Below are 25048 nucleotides of genomic sequence, written 5' to 3' on the forward strand. Positions count from 1 at the left end.
CTGTAATATCTGCAGTCTTGCTTTTCTTTCTCTTTTAACATCTCCGGTCTTCCTTTCCTCTCTCTGTAAAATCTTCAGACTTGTTGTCTTATTTCTCTAACATCTCCAGCCTTGTTTTATGATCTCTGTAACATCAGCAGCCTTGTTTTCCTATGTCTGTAACATCTACAGCCTTGCTATCCATTCTCTGTACTCACTCCAGCCTGGCTTTTGTTTCCCTGCATCATCTCCAGCTTTGCTTTCCTCTCGCTGTCACAACGCCAGCCTTGCATTCCTGTCTCTGTAACATCGCCAGGCTTGCTTCCCCTCTCTGTTACGTCTCCAGCCGTGATTTCCTATCTCAAGTTTCTGTCCAGCCTTGCTTTCTTTCCTCTGCAACATGTCCAGACTTGGTTTCCTCTTTCTGTGCAATCTCCAGCGTTGTCTTCCTGTCTCTACAGCCTGTCCAGCCTTATTTTCCTATCTTTCTAACATGTCCAGCCTTTCTTCCCTAACTCTATGACATCCCCAGCCTTTCTGTCCTATGTTTGTAACATCTACAGCCTTGCTTTCCATTCTCTGTGCCCACTTCTGCTTTGCTATTGTCTACCTATAACATCTCCAGCTTTGCTTTCCTCTCGCTATCACATCTCCAGCCTTGCATTCCTGTCTTTGTAACATCTCCAGCCTTGCGTTCCCCTCTCAGTTACATCTCCATCCGTGCTTTCTTATCTCAAGAGCCTGTCCAGCCTTTCTTTCCTTTCTCTGTAGCATGTCCAGCATGGCTTTCCTTTCGCTGCAACATCTCGGCCTTGCATTCCACTCTCTGTAACCACTCGAGCCTTGCTTTCCTAGCTCTGTAACATCTACAGCCTTGCGTTCCTATCTCTGTAACATCTCCAGCCGCACATCCCTATCTCTGTAACCTCTATAGTCTTGCATTCCTATCACTGTAACATTTCCAGCCTTGCTTTCCTATCTCTGAAAGATTGCAAGCTTTGCTTTCGTATCTCTGTAACATCTCTTGCCTTGCTTTCCAAACTCTGAAATATCTCCAGCCTTGCTTTCATGCCTCTGCATCATCCACAGCCTTGCCTACGTATGTCTGCAACATCTTCGGCTTTGACTTCCAGTCTCTGTAACATGTCCAGCCCTGCGTTCCTCTCCCTGTAAAATTTCAAGCCTTTCTTTCCTGTCTCTGAAACATCTCCAGCCGTTTTTTTTTAATTTCTTTCACATTTCCACCCTGCTTTTTAATCTCTGTAACATCTCCAGCCGTGCATCAAGATCTCCTTAACATCTCCAGCATTGAATTTCTATCACTATAACATTTCCAGCCTTGCATTCCTCGCTCTGTGAAATTGCTAACCTTGCTTTCTTATCTCTGTTGCATCTCTAGCCTTGCTTTTCTATCCCTGTAACATATCCAGTGTTGTTTTCCTATGCCTGTAATATTTCCAGCCTTGCATTTCTGTCTCTATTAACACATCAAGCTTTGCTTTCCACTTTCTATAACATATCCACGCTCGCTTCCCTGTGTCTGTAAAATTTACAGACTTGCTTTCTACTATTTCTAACACCTCCAGCCTTGTATTCCTATCTCTGTATCATCCACAGCCTTGCTTTCCTTACTCTGTAACATCTCCAGCCTTGCTTTCGTGTCTCTGTAATATCTGCAGCCTTCCTTTTATATCTATGTAACATCTCCAGCCTTGTATTCCTATCTCTGTAACATCTCCAGCCTTGCAACCCTATCTGTGTAACATCTCCAGCCTTGCTTTCCTATCTGTATATGATCTTCAGCCTTGCTTTCCTATCACTGTAATATCTGCATCCTTGCTTTTATCTCTCCTTTAAAAGTTCCAGCCTTGTTTTCCTGTTTCTGTAACATCTCCAGACTTACTTTCCCCAATCTGTGAACACCTCCAGCCTTGCTTTCCTATCTCTTCAACATTTCCAGCCTTGCCTTCCTACGTCTGTGATATCTTCAGCCTTGCATTCCCATCTCTGGAGCCTGTCCAGCCTTGCTTTCCTGTCTCTGTAACATGGCCAGCCTTGCTTCACTATCTCTGTAACATCTCCGGCTTTGCGTTCCTCTCACTAAAACATTTCTAGCCTTTCTATCCCATTTCTGTAAAATTTCCAGCCTTGCTTTCTTATCTATGCAACATCTCCAATTTTGCTTTCCTTTCTCTGTAACATCCCCAGCCTTGCTTTATTTTCTCCATGTGAGATATAGGTAAAGTAGTGTTACTTCTGCAATCATAATTACTTATGCAAGGTAAACACATTAGTGTATAATTGTTTCAATCAAGAGCTGAGTCAACAAGAATGAAACTATGTGAAGGAAATATATAATTGTTTTTGCATTCGCTAAAATGTGCATACAAAAATGAAACGTGCCTGCAGACAAATAGATGAGGTGCTGTGAGGATGCAGATTAAGCCAGACATGTTTGTACAAGCAGTAGTTATAAGCATCTGTTTCGCACTTCTGCAAAAACAAACAAAAACAATTAAAAGGCTTTAAGGATTAATAAGATTGGAGAAAGGGAGGAAATGTCACAAGTGGTACAAATAGATAGTCGTGAAGGAGGATATACCTCACAATGGACCACAGCAGGATATGGTGAAATGGTCAAGTAAAACTTGTCATTTCTTATGCACAAGGCCGGATAAGGCAAGAGATAAGCATTGGGCACCGGTTTTGGAGTAGTGAATCTTATACTTGCTAAACTCTGGGTGTCTATTTCAGGTACTGCACTTGCAAGCCGATAATGAATATACTGATGGCTTCAGATCTTATCTCGGACTGACATTATTGAAGTGAGTGAGCTTCGTTTCTCACAACTGTCGGCCGTCCGGGATATTCTTCCATCGCCGGAGGGAATGGCTGACCCTGGACACTGCGAAGACGTGTCCCATTCCCAATTGACGAGCGGTCTCGTGTCCCAGTTTGGTCCGCTGCTTTGGCCGACTGGTACGAATCCAACAAGAGAGACATCTGAATCAGACAGTGAAAGAAGGTCATTAGAAATTAAGGCAAAAAGGGGCACAGATCAAGGTAACAAAACTGACATTTAAGTATTGCCTTGGTGGCCGGGAAAAGGGGTATTTAATCACTGTGTGACTGGCGAGGGCCCCGAGAATCGGGGGTGGGGGGGGGGGAGGGGGAGGGGGTGGTTAGGCAGAGAAAGTCGAACTGTCACGGAGTAAAGGAGGAAAAAGTCGCTGGTAATATTTCTCCTGAAAGTCCTTTGGGGAGGGTGTTGCAGGAATGGACAAGTTACACTAGTACAAGGGAAAAACATAAAAATAAAATGATTAAATATTGCTGTTTAGTATGGACCAAAGAACCAATCCTTCGTCCGGTTGTCTTCTGGTCAAAGTATGGTTCGGACGAGGATGGGTAAGTCAGTATTTAGATTTGTATATGAATGACAAACAACCTTTTAGAGAAGAAGAGGCGGACTATGAGTCCTGTTGGAACGGCAGTTTGAGAATGATGGTAGTAAAGACAAGGGATTCGCCCTCTGCCCCACCATGTTCCTGGGATCCTCTTGGCTGCTCCCCCCCCCCCCCCCCAATCCCCACCGTACCATAAAATCAGATTAGGTGAAAATGGGAGAGGAGGAGAGACAAACAGACAGACTGGGACAGGGAACGGATGACACACAAGAGGAGGACGAAGGGGCGGTGGATGGGGAAGTTGTTGTTCCCGGCCCTCAGTCCTCAACAAAATAAAGAGAAGATAAAGTAGATGTAGAGGAGGCCTCCAGAGTATCTAAACCAAAGTCTAAGGGAGGAAACAAAAACAAAAAAAGGGAAGAACATTAAGACTTATCCCCTTTGGGAGGTACCAACTGGGGACAAAGAGATTGGTTTGAAAGAGCCCCCCTCACCAGTGGGGAGCTCATAACATTTAAAAAGGAGATGAAGGTCCTGGTTGAGGATCCGGTAGGGTTGTCCTCACAAATTGATCATTTTTGGGGGCCCAGTCTCTGTACGTGGACTGAGTTAAAGTCGATTTTGAATATACCATTTACTTTGGAAGAAAGGGGACTTAGACGAGGAGCAGCCATTGAAATATGGAACAGGGAACATCCCATTGGGGATGGGGATGCTGGACAGGGAGAGAAGAAGTTTCCCCTCAGAGAGCCCCAGTGGGAAAATCAAAACTCAGAGTTTAGAGAATAAATGAGGGAATTGAAAGACCTGTTTCAAAGAGGAATAAGAGAAGCAGTTCCAAGTTTCAGAATTTGACGAAAGCCTTTGACTTTAGACAGGAGAAAGGTGAGCCTCCCTCAGCCTTCTTGCAATGATTAAGAGATTCAATGCGGAAATACTCTGGAATGAACCCTGAGGGCCCAGTGGCACATAATCTTTTGAAAGCACATTTTGTCACCAAGACATGACCAGACATAAAGAGAAAGATAAAGAAGATAGAAGGGAGGAGCGAAAAACCATTGGATGAATTGTTAAGAGAGGCAAAGAAAGTGTTTATAAAGAAAGAGGATGAGAAATAAAAACAGAAGGCAAAAATGATGTTAGCTATGGTTGATGAGGTAGTTAACAAAAGAATAGAACCAATAGTGAGCAACTGGAGCGGCAGGTGGCAGCATGTACGACAGAGAGGAAGAGGGAGAGGATAACGGGGGGCATTTGATAGCGGGTTCGGGCGACAGGGGCAGAGATGGAAGTCTGCACAGGCAGGATGCTATTATTGCGGAATGATAGGATATTTTTATCGGGAGTTTTCTTCCCTACACAGGGAAGAAAGGGCAATTCCGCTTATGACTTTGTTAAAGAAGAGGGGTGTCAGGGGTTCCTGCCCCCGGGACCCACCAGGAACCCCTGATAAACTTGAAGGTGGGACGCTGTAGGGAAGAGGTAGTCTTCCTAGTAGATACGGGGGCAGCACGGTCATCACTGAATTTTAAACCAAAGAAAGTAGGAATGTCAATACGGTCAATTACTGTTTCTGGCGTAAAAGGGGAAGGATTTACTGTTCCAATATTTGAACATATGATTATTGAATGTCCTAAGGATTTGAGGCGCAGAGGAATTGTTGTATATCCATGATTTAGGAAGTAACTTACTAGGGAGAGATTTAATTATCCTCTTACGATGGAGATCTGAATTCAGGAAAAAGAATAAGTTGTACAAATGGCAATGTTGTATGGGCTAGAGAAGGGAATCGTGGAAAAATACCGATCCCTTCCCTAGAAATAAGTTTGAAAAGGAAAGGGAACGTTGTCTATGAGCTACAGTATCCCATTTCCATAGAAGGTAAACGAGGAGTGCAGCCAGTCACTGAGGGACGAGAGATGACCTGTTGGAGCCATGTATGTCTCCTTATAATATCCGAATATCCGAATTCTACCATATAATATCCGAATTCTACCAGTGCGAAAATCCGATAGAACTTATCGTTTGGTGCAGGATTTGAGAACATTGAATCAAATAGAACAGATAAGGCACCCAGTGGTGCCAAACCCCTATACGTTAGTACGTAAGATCCCTCATGACCACAAATGGTTTAGTGTGATAGATTTAAAGGATGCCTTTTGGGCTTGTCCCTTGGCGGAGGAAAGTAGGAACGTGTTTGCATTTGAATGGGAAGATCCCAAGACAGGAGGAAACAGCAATACTGATGGATCGTGCTCCCTCAGTGGTTTATGGAATCCCCGAATTTATTTGGACAGATGTTAAAACAAATATTGGAGAAATTTAGCAGCCTCATGGGAACTACCCTCTTGCAGTATTTACACGACCTTTAAATAACAGGAAAATGAAGAGAAAGAATAGTAGAAACCATTAACAAATTACTTGGGTTTCCTGGGTCAGCAGGGACTGCGAGTATCTAAAAACAAACAACAATATGTGGAGCTAAAAGTGAAATACTTGGGACATTTAGTTAGTGAGGGAAAGCAAACGATAAGCCTGGAACAGATAGAGTGAATAGTGGGGTTGCTGCTGCCCAGGACGAAACGGGAATGACGTAATTTGGGGGGTTTAACGGGATATTGCAGATTGTGGATTGATTCTTCTGCTCAAAAGACGAATAAATTATATCTCCAACAATTGGAGAAGGAACCAAAGTGTCAGATATGGAAAGGTGAGGAAAAAGAACTATTGAGGAATGCAAAAGAGATCCGATCCACGCCCCCCATGTTAGCCTTACCTTCTCTAGATAAACCTTTCCACCTCTTTGCTACCGTAGATAAGGGAGCGTATTTGGGAGTTTTAACCCAGAGGTGGGGAAGAATGAAACAGACAGTAGCATATCTTTCGAAGCTATTGGAGCCAATATCCCGGGGGTGACCTGAGTGCGTGCAGGCCGTGGTTGCCACTGCACTATTGGTGGAGGAAAGCAGGAAGCTTACATTTAGGGGAGCCCTAATAGTAAGAACCCCACACCAAGTGAGAACGATCCTAAACCAAAAAGCTGGGCGATGGTTGACTGACTGGCAGGTTCTGAAATAGAAGGCAATATTAACAAAAAAGAATGGACTCGTGTTGGTCATGGACAATTGCTTAAATCTAGCTGCCTTTCTTTGCAAAGGGGAAGGAGAATCTCCTCAGAATCCAGAGCACAACTGCCTTGACATTATAGAATACCAAACTAAGTTCTGCATGGACCTCACAGATGATCTACTTCATGCAGGATCCCAACATTTTATAGACGGATCATCCCGGTTGACTGAAGGGCTGAAGGGAAAAGATATAATGGGTATGCAGTTGTGGACGGGATAAAAGGTAGTGTGGTAGAGGTAGCAAAGTTAACAAATGGGTGGTCAGCTCAGACCTGCGAACTCTATGCATTGGAAAGAGCACTGAGGGCGTTAGAAAATAAAGACGGAGCAGTAAACACTGACTAAATATGTATTTGGTGTTGTGCGCACTTTCGGAAAGATATGGCAGGAAAGAGGACTGATCAATAGCCGGGGGAAGGAATTAGCACATGAGGAGTTGATTAAACGGGTCTTGGAGTCCCGATTACTCCCCCGAGAAATAGTGGTAGTGCATGTAAATGGTCTTCAGAAAGGAAATGAACCAGAAGTTAGGGGGAATAGATTAGCCAATGAAGTGGCTAAAGAAGCAGGCCTGGACCCACAAGGAGTGGTGATTCATTCCCTCATATCTGCTGTCCCAGATCCTCGGGAAGCTCCAATATTTACTGAAAGAGAGGAAAAATAATTGAACGATTTAGGGACTGCAAAGACAGCAGACGGGCATTGGATGCTACCTGATGGAAGAGAAATGTTAAACAAAATGATGATGCGAGAAAGTATGGCTGTCCTTCATCAAGGCAGCCATTGGGGAGTACAAGAAATGTGTGATTTAGTTCTCAGGGAATATGGATGTAAAGGAATATAGACAATTGCTGAACAAATATGTGAGGGATGTATAATATGCAGAGAGATAAATAAATTCTTGAGAAAACAGAGCCCGGGAAGAAAAGACACGGAATTGAGACCTTTCGAGAGTATGCAAGAAAATTATACTGAACTACCCAAAGTAGGAGGACGACAATATATGCTGGTCATAGTAGATCATCTATCTAGTTCGGGTGAGGCATACCCCGAGCTACCACCACTGCGAGTGGCGTATTTAAAACAATATTAGAGAACATAATTCCCTGATATGGGCGAGTAAACCCGTACAGATTCCGACCAAGGAACTCATTTTACCTCTAAAGTGTTACAGGAGATAATGAAAGGGTTCGGAATTTCCTGGGCTTTCCACGCTCCATGATACCCACCATCATCAGGAAGGGTTTGAGAATGAACTGAATACTCAAAAGACCGCTCTCTAAATTGATAATAGAAACCAGACTCCCTTGGACCAAATGTTTACCTGTAGGTCTCTTGCGAGTACGTACAGCCCCAAGGAACGATTTGGGACTATCCCCATATGAAATTTTATTTGGATTACCTTATCTGGGAACGAATGGATAATTGCTAATTCACGAAACTAAAGACTTGTACTTTCAGAAGTATATACTGGGTTTGTCCTCCTATTGTCTTTCCTCAGGAAACAGGGTTTATTGGCACAGACTCCACCCCTTGAATTCACCGTTCATCCCATCCGGCAGGGAGATTGGGTCACAATAAAATCATGGACAGAGACTAAATTGCAGCTGGAATGGGAAGGGCCTTATCAGGCTCTTTTGATGACCAAAACGGCAATAAGGATGGCGGAGAAAAGCTGGACTCACCACACTCGGATCAAAGGGCCAGTGGAATCTCCAATCGAGGAAGATATCTGGACAGCCGAATCAACGTAATAACCGCTCCAACTCAGGCGACGCGAGCGCGGGATTATTTGTGTAGGATTGTATATTACGTCTTTTCGTGCTTCAGCACGATTTTTAGAATGCTGCGGATTAAGATGCGAGCCCTCTTAGTTTTGAATCATTTTTAGAGGTGTTATTAACGGTTCCTGAATCTGTTAATCCACAAATAAATGACGCTGATGCATGCAGCTTAGTAAATTTTGGGGATGTAGATAATCAGAGACAGTACAGCAACTCAGAGATAAACCTTTATGGGCGGCACGGTGGCACAGTGGTTAGCACTGCTGCCTCAGAGCGCCAGAGACGGGGATTCAATTCCCGCCCCAGGTGACTGACTGTGTGGAGTTTGCACGTTCTCCCCGTGTCTGCGTGGGTTTCCTCTGGGTGCTTCGGTTTCCTCCCACAGTCCAAAGATATCCAGATCAGGTGAATTGGCCATGCTAAATTGCCCGTCGTGTTATGTAAGGGGTAAACGTAGGAGTATGGGTGGGTCGCAGGTCGGTGTGGACTTGTTGGGAAAGGGCCTGTTTCCACACTGTAATGTAAGCTAAAATCTAATCTAATCTTAGTTCCTATGGGGATAGCCTTGGTATAATGGTTTCGTCGCAATATTCGGGCCGCCCCTCCGACCAGCTCTCGATTGTCCTGATAAAAAGTGTAACCCATTATATGTAACGATAAAGAAAACCACATCGAACGAATCAATCCTGGGGGTGGAGGGGGCGGGTGCGTCACCTATCATGTACAATTAAATGAAACATTTGGGATAGAAATGAAAACAAACGGGAATGATTTCTCGGGCTGTTGTTTTCGAATTAACGTCGGACAAGGAAAACGAGCAGAACTACTGGATAATAAGGTACAACTTTTCACCCCTCACGATGACCTTAAAGTAGACAAAATTAGAGAGGTAAAGGACTTAAAACAGACCATTGAAATAGAAACTGGGTATGGCATGCAAATGCCAGTGTTGAATAGGTAAAGTATGCTGTATATAGTCTGAACAAGAGCAATTGCTCTGCATGTGCCTCCGGTAAACCAGTGACCCAGGTGGTTCCATTTCCACTTTGGAGGAAGCGAGACAGGAAGGGCATGAAATATATCATAGCCCTGTACCAGGATAAGACTGCATGGAATGATAGAAATGGTACCCCTCTATCTCTGATGTTGCCTTCCACGTTGAAGAAAGATTCAAAGGCCCCCCGCCTAAGATTTCAACCGCAGTCGGAAATTACACATCGTGTGTGCATCGACGAGGTACAAATCGGTCTAGAGATTTGGGGGAGCTGAAAGTATTTTTACAGGTTAATAATGTCATCGAAACGGACAAGAGAGGGACCTACTCAGCACTAAAGATTCCCCGAGCGGATCTGTGGTGGTACTGTGGAGGCAAAATATTGAGACCCACCCTACCTATGGATTGGAGAGGGATATGTGCAATTGTACAATTGCCAAATCCATTTACCCTGGCAGTTGCGAAGTAAAAGATAGTAGGGAAACAGGGAAGGAATAAGAGATCACTGTTAGACACTTTTTTCGATAACAGGTTTTATCTCGAATCTGTAGGAGTCTCGAGGGAGGTAACTGACGAGTTCAAAGTTCGTAACCAGATTGCAGCATGCTTTGAGTCAGGTCTCTTTTGGTGGTTAACAATTAATTAAAAAGTCGATTTGAGAAATTACATTTTCTATCATTAACAGCGATTTATAAATTGCACAAAATATGCGGTTAAAGGAATATCAGATCAGCTTGATGGGGACAAGTAGGATGGTATGGGAAAACAGAATGGCCCTTGATATGATGTTAGCGGGAAAAGGGTGTGTGCCTGTAATGTTCAGAGGAAGCTGTTCAACCTTTATTCCTAATATACTGCGCCTGATAGTTCAATTACTCAGGCCGTAAGTAGATTAACTATGTTAGCAGAGGAACGGGCTGAGAATTCAGGAGTACACACATCTCTTATGGGATGGCTTGAATAATGATTTGGAAGATGGAAGGGGGTGCTGGTTTCCATCCTTACTTCCCTGATAGTAGTAGCTGGGATATTGGTAGCCATTGGCTGTTGTATCATACCCTGTATACGAGGACAAACAAAAGACTGATTGAGACATCCTTAATGAAACAGATACCCCTAAAAGGGAATCAGGCAGAGGAACTTTATCGAGTAAAAAATGAGGGGATGAGTGAGACCAAGATGGATGAAATCTCCGGAATGATGCTTGCGAATTTTGGGAGCGATGCTTAAAAGAAAAATGCAGAAGATAATAAATAGTAATTTAGGAAAAGGGTACAATTGTGATATAAGCAAAGTAGTGTTGCGTCTGCAATCATAATTACGTATGCAAGGTAAATGAACTCACACCAGTATATAATTATTTCAACCAAGAGCTGAGTCAACAAAATGAAAAGTAATATGAAGGAAATATATAGTTGTTTTTGTGCTAGCTAAAATATGCATACCAGAATGAAACGTGCCTGCAAACAATGGTAGATATCACAGACAACGAGATAAGGTACTGTGAGGATGTAGGTTAAGCCAGATATGATTGTACAAGCAGTAGTTATAAGAATCTGTTTCCCACGTTTGCAAAACAACAAACCCCAATTAACAGGTCATAAGGATCAACCTGGTTGGGGAAAGGGAGGAAATGTCACAAGGGGGGGAAATAGATAGTAGTGGGGTTGATATACCTCACAATAGAACACAGCGGGATGTGGTGAAATGGCCAAGTGAAACTTGTACTTTGTTTTGCACAAGGCCGAATAAGGCAAGAGATAAACAATAGTAATGGGCACCGGGTTTGGAGTAGTGAATCCTATATAAGATAAGTACTTGCTAAACTCTGGGTGTCTATTTCAGGCACCACGCTTGCAAGTGTATAATAAACATCCTGATTGCTTCAGATCTTGTGTCGGACTGACATTATTTAAGTTGGTGAGCTTCGTTTCTCATATCTGTGACATCTCCAGTTTTGCATAGCTTTCTCTGTAACATTCCCAATGTTGCTTTCTTATCTCTGAAACATGAACAGCCTTCCTGTCCTCTCTCTGTAACATCTCCAGCCTTGCTTTCCAATCTATGTGTCATATCGAACCATGCTTTCCTCTCCCGATGACATCTGTAGATGTGCTTTCCTATCCCAAGAGCCTGTCCAGCCTCGCTTTCCTATCTCTGTAACATGTGCAGCCGAGTATTTCTGTCTCTGACATCTCCAGCAGTGCGTTCCTATCACCATAACATTCCTAACCTGGCTTTCCTACCTCTGTGATATCTTCAGCTTTGCATTCCTGAACTAGAGCCTGTGCAGCCTTGCTTTGCTCTCTCTGTAACATGGCCAGCCTTACTTCACTATCTGTGTATCATCTCTGGCAATGCGTTACTCTCACTATAATATTACAAGCTTTTGTTTCCTATTCCTGTCAAATTTCCAGCCTTGCTTTCATATCCTTGCATCGTCACCAATTTTGCTTCCCTTTCTCTGTAACATCTCCAGCATTGCTTTATTTTCTCTGTGACATCTCCAGCCTTGCTTAGCTCTCTCTGTAACATCATCAATCTTGCTTTCTTATCTCTGAAACTTCACCAGCCTTCCTGACCTCTCTCTGTAACATCTCCAGCCTTGCTCCCCCGTCTATGTATCATATCGAACCATGCCTTCCTATCTTGGTGACAGCTGTAGATGTGCTTTCCTATCCCTCGAGTCTGTCCATCCTTGCTTTCCTATCTCTATAAAATGTCCAGCCTACTATTTCTGTCGCTAATATCTCCTGCAGTGCGTTCCTTTCACTATAATATTCCTAGCCTTGCTTTCCAATCGCTGTAAAATTTACAGCCTTGCATTCGTATCTCTGTAACATCGCCAGCCTTGCTTCCCTTTCTCTGCAACATCCAAGGCTTTGCTTTCTTATATCTGCAACATCTCCAGCCTTGCTTTGCTATCTCTGCAACATCTCCAGCTTGCTTACCTATGTCTATAACATCTCCAGACTTGGTCTCCTTTCCCTGTAACATCTCCAATCTTGTTTTCCTCTCTTTTTAGCATCTCCAGCCTTGCTTTCTTTACTCTGTAACATATGCAGCCTTCCTTTCCTCAGTCTGCAACATCATCAGCATTGCGTTCCTGTTAAAGGTGATGCCTTGCTTTCCTGTCTCTGTAACATCTCCAATATTGCATTCCTAACACTACAACATTTCCAGCTTTGCTTTCCTATCTCTGTAAAATTTCCAGTCTTGCGTTGTTATCTCTGTAACATCTCCAGCCTTCCTTTCCTCTCTCTGTGACATCTGCAGCCTTGTTTTCATAGCTATGCAACATCTCCAGCCTTGCATTCCTATCTCTGTAGTACGGGCAGCCTTGCATTCCTTTTTCTGTACCATCACCAGCCTTACTTTTCTATCTCTGTACCATCTCCAGCCTTGCACCCCTATCTGTGTAACATGTCCAGAATTGTATTCATCACACTAAAACATTTCCAGCCTAGCTTTCCTAACTCTGTAAAATTTCCAGCCTTGCTCTCTTATCATTTTAACATCTCAGCTTGCTTTCCTCTCTGTAACCTCTCAAGACTTGGTTTCCTATCTCTGTAACATCTCCAGCCATGCATTCCAATCTCTATGTTATCTTCAGCCTTGTATTCCTATCTCTATTGCCTGTCCAGCCTTGCTTTCCTGTCTCTGTAACATGGCCAGCCTTGCTTTTATCTCTGTTTCAACATCTCCAGCCTTGCTTCCTTGTTTCCGGAACGTCTCCAGCCTTGCTTTCCTCTCTCTATAACCTCTCCAACTTTGCTTTCCTACCTCTGTGATATCTTCAGCCTTGCATTTCTATCTTTAGATCCTGTCCAGCCTTGCTTTCCTGTCTCTTTAACATGGCCAGGCTTGCTTCACTGTCTCTGTAACATCTCCGACATTGTGTTCCTCTCATTATAACATTTCCAGCCTTTCTTTCCTATTCCTGTCAAATTTCCAGACTTGCTTTCTTATCCTTGTAACATCTCAAACTTTTTCTGTCCTTTTTTCTGTAATATCTTCAACCTTGCTTTGCGATCTATGTATAATATCAAACCATGCTTTCCTATCTCGGTGACATCTGTAGATATGCCTGACCACCCTTGCTTTCCTATCTGTGTAACATATCCAGCCGAGTATTTCTGTCTCTCATATAGCCGGCAGTACGTTCCTATCACTATAGTATTTCCAGCCTTGCTTTCCCGTCTCTGTAAAATTTACAGCCTTGAATTAGTATCGCCATAACATCTCCACCCGCGTTTTCTTATTTCTCTCAGATCTCTAGCAAAGTTTTCCTATAACTGTGACATCTGTCGCCTCGGTTTCCAGTCTCTGTAATAGCTCCAGCCTTGCATTACTATCTCTGTAACATCTTAAGCTTTGCTTTCCCCTCTCTGTTAAATTTCCAACCTTGATTTCCTGTCTATGCAACATCCCCAACCATGTTACCTCTCTCTGTCACATCTCCAACCTTACTTTCTTATTTCTCTAACGTTTCCAGCTTTGCTTTCCTATCTCCGTAACATCTCCAGCCTTGCTCTCCTTTCTCTGTAACATCAGGAGTCGATGGGCCGAATGGCCTTACTTTCACTCCTATGTCTATGTCTTATAATCTAACATCTCCAGCCTTACTTTCTTATCTGTGCAACATCACCAGCCTTTCTGCCCTCTCTCTGTAACATCAGGAGCCTTGCTTTCCTTTCTCTGTAACATTTCCAGCCTTGCTCTCCTTTCCGTGTAACATTTCTAGCATTGCTTTCCTGTCTCTTTGATATCTCCAGCCTTGCTTTCATTTCTCTATGACATATCGAATCTTCCTTTCCTCAGTCTGCAACATCGCCAGCATTGCCTTGCTTTCCTGTCTCTGTAACATCTCTAGCATTGCATTCCTAACACAATAACATTTCCAGCTTTGCTTTCCTATGTCTGTAATTTTACTAGCCTTGCTTTGTTATCTCTGCAAAATCATCAGCCTTGCTTTTCCCTTCTGTAACATCTCCAAATTTGCATCCATATCTCTGTAACATATCCAGAACTGCATTCCTCTCACTATAAATTTTCCAGCCTTGCTTTCCTACCTCTGTAAAATTTCCAGCCTTGCTCTCTTATCATTGTAACATCTCAGGCTTGCCTTCCTCACTCTGTAACCTCTCAAGCCTTGCTTTCCTTATCTCTGTAACATCTCCAGCCTTGCATTCCAATCTCTGTGTTATTTTCAGCCTTGTGTTCCTATCTCTATAGCCGGTTCTGCCTTGCTTTCATAACTCTGTAACATTTCCAGCATTGCGTTCTGATCACGATAACATTTCCAGCATTTCTTTCGTATTTCTGTAAAATTTCCAGCCTTGCTTTCTTATCTTTGCAACATCAGCAGCCTTCTTTTGTCTGTAACATCTCCAGCCACGCTTACCTCTCTCTGTATCATCTCCAGCCTTGCATTCCTATCTCTGTAACATCTCCGGCCTTGGTTTCCTATCTCTGTGTTTTCTTCAGCCTTGTATTCCAATCTCAGAGGCTGTCTAGCCTTGGTTTCCTTTCTCGGTAACATGGCCAGCTTTGCTTTCCTATCTCTGTAACATCTCCAGCATTGTGTTCCGATGGCTATAACGTTTTCAGCCTTTCTATCTTATTTCTGGAGAATTTCCAGCCTTGCTTTCTTATCTTTGCAACATCAGCAGCCTTCTTTTGTCTGTAACATCTCCAGCCTTGTTTTCCCATCTATGTATCATATCGAAACATGCCTTCCTATCTCGGTTACAGCTGTAGATGTGCTTTCCTATCTCTAGAGTCTGTCCAGCCTTGCTTTCATAACTCTGTAACATCTCCAGCATTGCGTTCTGATCACGATAACATTTCCAGCCTTTCTTTCGTATTTCTGTAACATTTCCAGCCTTGCTTTCTTATCTTTGCAACATTAGCAGGCTCCTTTTGTCTGTAACATCTCCAGCCACACTTACCTCTCTCTGTATAGTCTCCAGCCTTGCATTCCTATGTCTGTAACATCTCCAGCCTTGCTTTCCTATCTCTGTGTTATCTTCAGCCTTGTATTCCAATCTCAGAGGCTGTCCAGCCTTGCTTTCCTATCTTGGTAACATGGCCAGCTTTGCTTTCCTATCTCTGTGACATCTCCAGTCTTGCAATCCTATATCTGTGTTATCTTCAGCCTTGTATTCCTATCTCTACAGCATGTCCAGCCTTGCCTTCTTATGTCTGTAAAGTGACCAGCCTTGCTTTCCTTTCTCTGTAACATATCTAGCCTTCCATTCGTATCGCTGCAACATATCCAGCCTTGCATCCCTTTCTCTGTCACATCTCGAGCATTGCATTCCTATCACTTTCACATTTTCAGACTTGTTTCCCCATCTCTGTAGAATTTCCAGCCTTGCTTTCTTATTTCTGTAGCATCTCCAGCCTTGCTTTCCTATCTCTGAAGAAAAAAACAGATTGCTGACTAATCTCTGTAACATCTCCAGCTTCGCTTTCCTCTCTCTGTAACATCTCCAGCCTTGCATTCCTATCTCTGTACCTATCTAGTTACCTATCGCATTCCCAACGCCCCTCCCCCAAGTCCCTCCTCCCTACCTTTTATCTTAGCCTGCCGGACACACTTTCCTCATTCCCGAAGAAGGGCTGATGCCCGAAACGTCGATTCTCCTGTTCCTTGGATGCTGCCTGACCTGCTGCGCTTTTCCAGCAACACATTTTCAGTTCTGATCTCCAGCATCTGCATCCTCACTTTCTCCTGTAAAATTTCTAACCTTGCTTTCTTAACTTTGCAACATCTCCAATTTTGCTTTCCTGTCTCTGTAACATCTCCAGCCTTGCTTTCTATTTTCTGTACACGCTGCAGCCTTGCTTTCGTCTCAGTGTAACAAATCCAGCCTCGCATTCCACTTCCTGTAGCATCTCCAGCCTTGCATTCCTATCTCTGTAATATTTCTAGCCTTATATCCCTGTCTGTCTAACATCTCCAGCATTACATTCCTATCACTATAACATTTCCAGCCTTGCTTTCGTCTCTCTGTAAGATTTCAAACCTTTATTTCTTATCTCTGTAACATCTCCGGCCTTGCTTTCCTATCACTTTAACAACGCCAGACTTGCTTTCCTATCCCTGTAATGTCTGCAGCCTTGCTATTCTGTCTCTTTTAACATCTCCAACCTTGGTTTCCTGCTTCTGTATCGTCTGCAACCTTGATTTCCATTTTCTGTACCCGCTGCAGCCTTGCTTCCCACTCGGTGTAACAAATACAGCCTCGTTTTCCACTCCCTGTAGCATCTCCAGGCTTGCATTCCTACCTCTGTAACATATCTAGACTTACATCCCTATCGATCTAACATCTCCAACATTGCATTCATATCATGTACCAGTCAGGCAGGGAGAAAATGGTCTTGTGAGGGAGCCGTGGTTTAACAAGGAATTGGAATCCCTTGTGAAAGGGAAGAGGGCGGCCTATGTAAAGATAAGGCGTGAAGGTTCAGTTGGGGTGATTGAGAGTTATAAGGTAGCCAGGAAGGATCTAAAGAGAGAGCTAAGAGCAGCGAGAAGGGGACATGAATAGTCCTTAGTTGGTAGGATTAGGGAAAACCCAAAGGCTTTCTACCGGTATGTCAGAAATAAAAGGATGACTAGGGTAGGTATCGGTCCAGTCAAGGATAGAAGTGGGAAGTTGTCTGTGGAGGCGGAGGAGATTGGTGAGACACTAAACCAATACTTTTCGTCAGTATTCACTCAGGAACAGGACATTGTTGCCGATGTGAATACTGAGTCACAATTAATTAGAATGGACGGCTTTGAGGTATGTAGGGAAACGGTGTTGGAAATTCTGGAAAGGATGAAAATAGATAAGTCCCCTGGGCCTGATGGCATTTATCCTAGGATCGTCTGGGAAGCTAGAGAGGAGATAGTGGAGCCATTGGCCATGATTTTTATGTTGTCGTTGTCTACGGGAATAGTGCCTGAAGACTGGAGGATAGCGAATGTGGTCCCTTTGTTCAAGAAGGGGAGCAGGGATAGCCCGAGTAACTATAGCCCAGTGAGTCTCACTTCTGTTGTGGGAAAAGTCTTAGAGAGAATTGTAAGGGATAGGATTTATGAACATCTGGATAGGAATAATGTGATCAAGGATAGTCAGCATGGTTTTGTGAAGGGCAGGTCGTTACTCACAAACCTTATTGAATTCTTTGAGAAGGTGATCAAGGAAGTGGACGAGGGTAAATCAGTAGATGTGGTGTATATGGAATTTAACAAGGCGTTCGATAAGGTACCCCATGGCAGGCTAATGCTAAAACTACGGAGGTATGGCATTGAGGGTGCATTCGAGGTTTGGATTAGGAATTGGCTGACTGGAAGGAGACAGAGGGTAGTAGTTGATGGTATAGATTCATCTTGGAGCGCAGTTACTAGCTGTGCTCCACAAGGATCTGTTTTGGGACCATTGCTGTTTGTCATTTTTATAAATGACCTGGAGGAGGGGCTTGAAGGCTGGGTGAGCAAGTTTGCGGATGACACGAAAGTCGGTGAAGTTGTGGACAGCGAAGAAGGATGTGGCAGGTTACAGCGGGATATAGATAAGTTGCAGAGATGGGCCATAAGGTGGCAAATGGAATCCAATGTAGCTAAGTGTGAAGTCATTCACTTTGGTAGCATTAACAAGAAGATGGATTACTGGGCTAATGATAGACTACTTGGTCGTGTGGATGAGCAGAGGGAGCTTGGTGTCCATGTACACAGATCTTTGAAAGTTTCCACCCAAGTAAATAGTGCTGTGAAGAAGGCATATGGTGTACTGGGCTTTATTGGGAGAGGAATTGAGTTCCGGAGTCCTGAGGTCATGCTGCAGTTGTATAAGACTCTGGTGCCGCCTCATCTGGAGTATTGTGTGCAGTTTTGGTCGCCATACTACAGGAAGGATGTGGAGGCATTGGAACGAGTGCAGAGGAGGTTTACCAGGATGTTGCCTGGCATGGTAGGAAGATCGTATGAGGAAAGGCTGAGGCACTTGGGACTTTTCTCATTGGAGAAAAGAAGGTTTGGGGGAGATTTGATAGAGGTGTACAAGATGATTAGGGGTTTACATAGGGTTGACAGTGAGAACGTTTTTCCGCTAATGACGTCAGCTGTTACTAGGGGACACAACTTTAAATTAAGGGGTGGTACGTATAGGACACATGTTAGGGGTAGATTTTTTTACTCAGCGGGCTGTGAGTTCATGGAATGCCCTGCCAGTAGCAGTGGCGGACTCTCCCTATTTATGGTCATTTTTGCGGGCATTGGACAAGCATATGGAGGTTATTGGGCTAGTGTAGGTTAGGTAGGCTTCGGTCGGCGCAACATCGAGGGCCGAAGGGTCTGTACTGTACTGCGCTGTATCTTTCCCTGTTCTATGTTCTATCACTATAATATTTCCAGCCTTGCAGAGGTGTTATAGATAAAGGAAATCGAGGCTGGAGATGTTACAGATATAAGAAAGCAAGGCTGTAAATGTTTCAGTGAGCAACGCAATGCTGGAGATGTTGCAGAGATAGGTAAACAAAACTGGTCATGTTACAGAGATAGGAAAGCAATTTGGACAGGTTCTAGAGATAGGAATACAAGGCTGGAGTTTTCACAGAGATAGGAATGCAAGGCTGGCGATGTTTAAGAGACAGGAAAGCAAAGCTGGAGACGTTACTGCCTTGCTTTTCTCTCTCTGTAAGATTTCAAACCTTTGTTTCTTATATCTGTAACATCTTTGGCCTTGCTTTCCTATCACTTTAACAACGCCAAACTTGCTTTCCTATCCCTGTAATGTTTGCAACCTTGCTATTCTGTCTCTTTAACATCTCCAACTCTGTTTTCCTGTTGGTGTAACGTATCCAGTCTAGCTTTCTTCTCTCGGGAACATCTCCAGCCTTGTTTTCGTCTTTCTCTAACATCTCAGACTTGCATTCCTCTTTCTATAACGTCTCCAGCTTTGCGTTCCTATTTCTGCAACATTGCCAGCCTTGCTTTCCTATCTCTGTGATATCTCCAGCCTTGTATTCCTATCTCTAGAAGCTATCCAGCATTGCTTTCCTATCTCTGTAACATGACCAGTCTTGTTTTCCTATCTCTGCAACATCTCCCGCATTGCGTTCCTCACTGAAAAATTTACAGCCTTGCTTTCTTATATCTGTAACATCTCCAGCCTCGCTTTAGTTTCCCTGTAACACCTCCAGCCTTGCATTTCTCTCTCTGTAACATCTCCAGCCTTGCTTTCCTAACTCTATAACATCTCCAAACTTGCGTTCCTATCTCTGTGAAATCTCCAGCCTTGCTTTCAAATCTCTGTATCATCTCCAGTTTGCTTTCCTATCTCTGTAACATCTCCACCATTGCGTTCCGATCACTACAACATTTCCAGCCTTTCTTTCTTATTTCTGTAAGATTTCCAGCCTTGTTTTCTTATCTGTGCAACATCACCAGCCTTCCATTCGTATCTCTGTTACATCGCCAGCATTGCATTCCTATCCCGATAACATTTGCAGCCTTGCATTCCGATATTTGTAACATCTCAAGCCTTGCTTTCTTATCTTTGCAACGTCTCCAATTTTGCTTTCCTTTCTCTGTAGCATCCCCAGCCATGCTTACCTCACTCTGTAACATCTCCAACCTGGTTTTCCGATATCTGCATCGTCTTCAACATTGATTTCCAAACTCTGTGACATTCCCAGACGTGCTTTCCTATCCCTAGACCCAGTCAAGCCGTGCCTTCCTATCTCTGTAACATCTCCAGCCTTGTTTCTCTATCTCTAACATCTCCAGCAGTGCGTTCCTATCACTATAAAATTTCCAGCCTTGCTTCCTGTCCCTGTAAAATTTACAATCTTGCTTTCTAATCCCTGTAATATCTCCAGCCTTGCTTTCCTATCTCAGTAAACTCTCAAGCCTTGCATTCCCATCTCTATGATATATTCAGCCTTCTGTTCTCATCTCAGAGGCTGTCCAGCGTTGCTTTCCTTTCTCTGTAACGTGGCCAGCCTTGCATTCCTATCTTTACACCACCTCTAGCCTTGCATCCCTTTATCTGTCACATCTCGAGCATTGCATTCCTATCACTATAACATTTCCAACCTGATTCCCATCTCTGTAGAATTCCCTTGCTTTACTTTCCTTGCTTTCTAATCTCTGTATCATCTCCAGCCTTGCTTTCCTACCTCTGAGAAAATTAACAGATTGCTGTCTAATCTCTGCAATATCTCCAGCTTCTCTTTCCTCTCCCTGCAACATCTCCAGCCTTGAATTCCTATCGCTGTACCATCTTCAGCCTTGCGTCCCTATCTTTCTAACATCTCCAGCTATGCATGGCTGTCACGATAACATTTGCAGCCTTGCTTTCCTGTCTCTGTAAAATTTCCAGCCTTGCTTCCTTATGTCTGTAACATCTCCAGCCTTGCTTTACTACCACTGCAACAACTCCAGACTTCCTTTGCTATCCCTGTCATATCTGCAGCCCTGTCTTTCTGTATCTGTAACATCTCCAGCCTAGCCTTCCACTGTCTGGAACATCTCCAGCCATGTTTACGTATTTCTCTAACATTAACATTTCAGCCTTGCCTTCCTCTCTCTGTCACGTCTCCAACCTTGCTTTCCTATCGCTGCAACAATTCCAGCCTTGTTTTCCTGTCTCTATAATATCTCCACCCTTGCATTCCTATCTCTACAGCCAGTCCAGTATTGCTTTCCTATCTCTGTAACATGACCAGCCTTGTTTACCTATCTCTGCAACATCTCGAACATTGCATTCCTAACTGAAAAAATTACAGCCTTGCTTTCTTATATCTGTAACATCTCCAGCCTCGCTTTCCTATCTCTGCAACATCTCCAGCCTTGCGTTGCTATCTTTGAAACATCTCCAGCCGTGCTTTCAGTACTCTATAACATCTCCAAACTTGCTTTCCTATCTCTTGTCACATCTCCAGCCTTGCTTTTTTTTATCTCTCAAACATCTCCAGCCTTGCTTTCCTCTCTCTTTAACATCTACAGCCTTGTTTTCTTATTTCTCTAACATCTAGGCCTTGCTTCCTTCTCTCTCCACCCTTGGTTTCCAATCTCTGCAACATCTCCAGTCGTGCTTTCCTGTCTCTGTAACATCTCCAGCCTTGCTTTCCTTTCTCTGTGGTATCTCCAGCCTTGTATTCCTGTCTCTCGAGCCTCTGCAGCCTTGGTTTCCGATTTCTGTAACATTACCAGCCGGAAAGCAAGCCTGGCGATGTTTCAGAGAGAGGACTGGAAAGCTGGAGATGTTGCAGAGATGAAAAGGTAAGGCTTGCAATGTTACAGAGAGAACAGAGCAAGGCTGGAGTGGTTACAGAGAGGCGATGGGAAAGCTTCAGATGTTGCAGACTGCAAAGCAATGCTGGAGATTTTCCGGTGGTAGGAAAGTTTGGCTGGAGATGTGACAAGGACAGAAATGCAAGACTGGAGATGTTACAGACAAAAATGCAGACTGGAAATTTTACAGAGCAAGGAAAACCATGCTGGAGATGTTACAGAGAAAGGAAAGCAAGACTGGCGATGTTACAGAGATGCAAAACCAAGGCTGGAGTTATTAGTGAAATAAGAAAACAAGGCTGCAGATGTTAGAGAGAGAGGAAATCACGGCAGGGGATGTTGCAGAGAGTGGAAAGCAAGACTGGAGATGTTACAGAGAGAGGAAAGCAAGGCTGAAGATCTTCGAAAAATAAGAAAACAAGGCTCGGGATGTTGCAGAGAGAGGAAAGCACGGCCAATGTTGTTGCAAAGACAGGAAAGCAAAGCTGGGGATGTTATAGGGAAGGGAAAGCAATGCTGGAAATCTTACACAGAGAAGAATGTAAGGCTGGTGATGTTACAGAGATAGGAAAGCAAGGCTGGGGATGTTGCACAGACAGTAAAATCAAAACTGGAGATGTTACATCGAGAGGAAAGCATGGTCGCAACCATGACAGAGAGAGGATATCAAGGTTGGGGAGGGTACACAAAATAGAAAGCAAGGCTGGAGATGTTACAGAGTAAGGAAAGCAAGGCTGGAGTGGCTTCAGAGAGTGGAATGCAAGGCTGGAGATGTTGCAGAGACTGGAAAGCAAGGCTGGAGATGCTGCAGAGACTGGAAAGCAAGGCGGGACGTGTTACAAAGGGAGGAAAGCAAGGCTAGAGATGTTACAGAGATAGGGAAGCAAGGCTGGAGCTCTTACATAGACAGGAAAGCGAGACTGGAAATATGACAGATACAGCAAAGCAAGGCTGTAAATGTTAAAAGAGACAGAAATGCAAAGCTGCTGATATTACCAGGATAGTAAAGCAAGGCGAGAGTTGTTACAGAGATTTGAAAGCAAGGCTGGAGATGCTCCAGAAAAAGGAAAGCAAGGCTGGAAATGTTATCGTGATAGGAATGCAATGCTGGAGATGTAACAGAGATAGGAATGCACGGCTGGAGATGTTACAGAGATAGGAATCGAAGGCTGGAGATGTTGCAGAGATAGAAAAGCAAGGCTGGAGTGGCTACAGAGAGTGGAATGCAAGGCTAGAGATGTTACAGAGATAGGAAAGCAAGGGTGGAAATGTTACATAGACAGGAAAGCGAGGCTGGAAATATGACAGAAACAGCAAAGCAAGGCTGGAGATGTTAAAAGAGACGGAAAGGCAAGACTGCCAACGTTACCAGGATAGTAAAGCAAGGCTGGAGTTGTTACAGAGATAGGAAAGCAAGGCTTGAAATTTTACAGAAAAAGGAAAGCAAGGCTGGAAATGTTATCGTGATAGGAATGCAATGCTGGAGATGTTACAGAGATAGGAATCGAAGGCTGGAGATGTTGCAGAGATAGAAAAGCAAGGCTGGAGTGGCTACAGAGAGTGGAATGCAAGGCTAGAGATGTTACAGAGATAGGAAAGCAAGGGTGGAAATGTTACATAGACAGGAAAGCGAGGCTGGAAATATGACAGAAACAGCAAAGCAAGGCTGGAGATGTTAAAAGAGACGGAAAGGCAAGACTGCCAACGTTACCAGGATAGTAAAGCAAGGCTGGAGTTGTTACAGAGATAGGAAAGCAAGGCTTGAAATTTTACAGAAAAAGGAAAGCAAGGCTGGAAATGTTATCGTGATAGGAATGCAATGCTGGAGATGTTACAGAGATAGGAATCGAAGGCTGGAGATGTTGCAGAGATAGAAAAGCAAGGCTGGAGTGGCTACAGAGAGTGGAATGCAAGGCTAGAGATGTTACAGAGATAGGAAAGCAAGGGTGGAAATGTTACATAGACAGGAAAGCGAGGCTGGAAATATGACAGAAACAGCAAAGCAAGGCTGGAGATGTTAAAAGAGACGGAAAGGCAAGACTGCCAACGTTACCAGGATAGTAAAGCAAGGCTGGAGTTGTTACAGAGATAGGAAAGCAAGGCTTGAAATTTTACAGAAAAAGGAAAGCAAGGCTGGAAATGTTATCGTGATAGGAATGCAATGCTGGAGATGCAACAGAGATAGGAATGCCCGGCTGGAGATGAGACAGAGATATGAAAGCAAGACTGGAGATGTAACAGAGTTAGGAAAGGATGTTTGGAGATGTTATAGAGTTTGGAAAGCAGGGCTGGAGATGTTACAGAGATAGGGAAACAAGGCTGGTCATGTTATTGAGAAAAGAAAGCAATGCTGCATAGGCTCCAGAGATAGGAATACAAGGCTTGGGATATCACAGAAATATGAAACCAATGCTGGAAATGTTGCAGAGATAGGAAAGCAAGGCTGGAGATGTTACCGAGAGAGGAAAGCGAGGCTGGATATGTTACAGAGATAAGAGAGCAAGGCTGGAAATTTTACAGAGGTAAGAAAGCAAGACTGTAAATGTTATATTGATAGGAATGTATTTCTAGAGATGTTACAGAGATAGGGATGCAATGCTGGCGATGTTACAGACTGAGGAAACTAAGGCTGGATATGTTACAGAGATAAGAAAGCAAGGCTGGAGTTGATACAGATGTCGGAAAGCAAGGCTGGAGATGTTACAGAGAAAGGAAAGCGAGGTGGAGATGTTTCAGAAATAAGAAAGCAAGGCTGTAAAATTTTCAATTTGGAATGCAATGCGGGAGATTTTGCTGAGATAGGTAAACAAGGCTGGCCATGTTGCAGAGATAGGAAAGCAATACTGGATAGGTTTTAGAGATAGGAATACAAGGCTGGAGACATCACAGATATAGGAAAGCAAGGCTGGAGATGTTACAGAGATAGGAATCCAAGGCTGCAGATATTACACGGATAGAAAAGCAAGTCTCGTGTTGTTATAGATATAGGAAAGCAAGGCTGGAGAAGTTACAGATATAAGAAATCAAGGCTTGAAATCTTACAGGGAGAGGAAAGCAAGGCTGGAAATGTTATTGTGATAGGATTGCAATGCTGGAGATGTTACAGAGAGTGGAAAACGAGGCTGGATTTGTTACACCGTGAGGAAAGCAAGGCTGTAGCGGGCACAGAAATTGGAAAGCAAGGCTGGAGATGTTAAAGAGACGGGAAAGCAAGGCATCTCCAGTGATAGGAACACAGTGCTCGTGATGTGATAGGGAAAGGAAAGGATGGCTGGATATGTTGCAGAGATAAGAAAGCAAGACTGGAGATGTTACAGAGAGAGAAAAGCATGGATAGACCGCTTGCAGATAAAAGAAAGCAAGAGTGGAGATGTTACAGAGAGAGAACTGGAATGCTGGTGATTTTGCAGAGACAAGAAAGCAAGTTTGGAGATGTTACGGAGAGAGGTAAGCACGGCTAGAGGTAT

This window comes from Chiloscyllium punctatum, chromosome 27 (genome assembly GCF_047496795.1).
Source record: "Chiloscyllium punctatum isolate Juve2018m chromosome 27, sChiPun1.3, whole genome shotgun sequence".
NCBI lineage: Eukaryota > Metazoa > Chordata > Chondrichthyes > Orectolobiformes > Hemiscylliidae > Chiloscyllium > Chiloscyllium punctatum.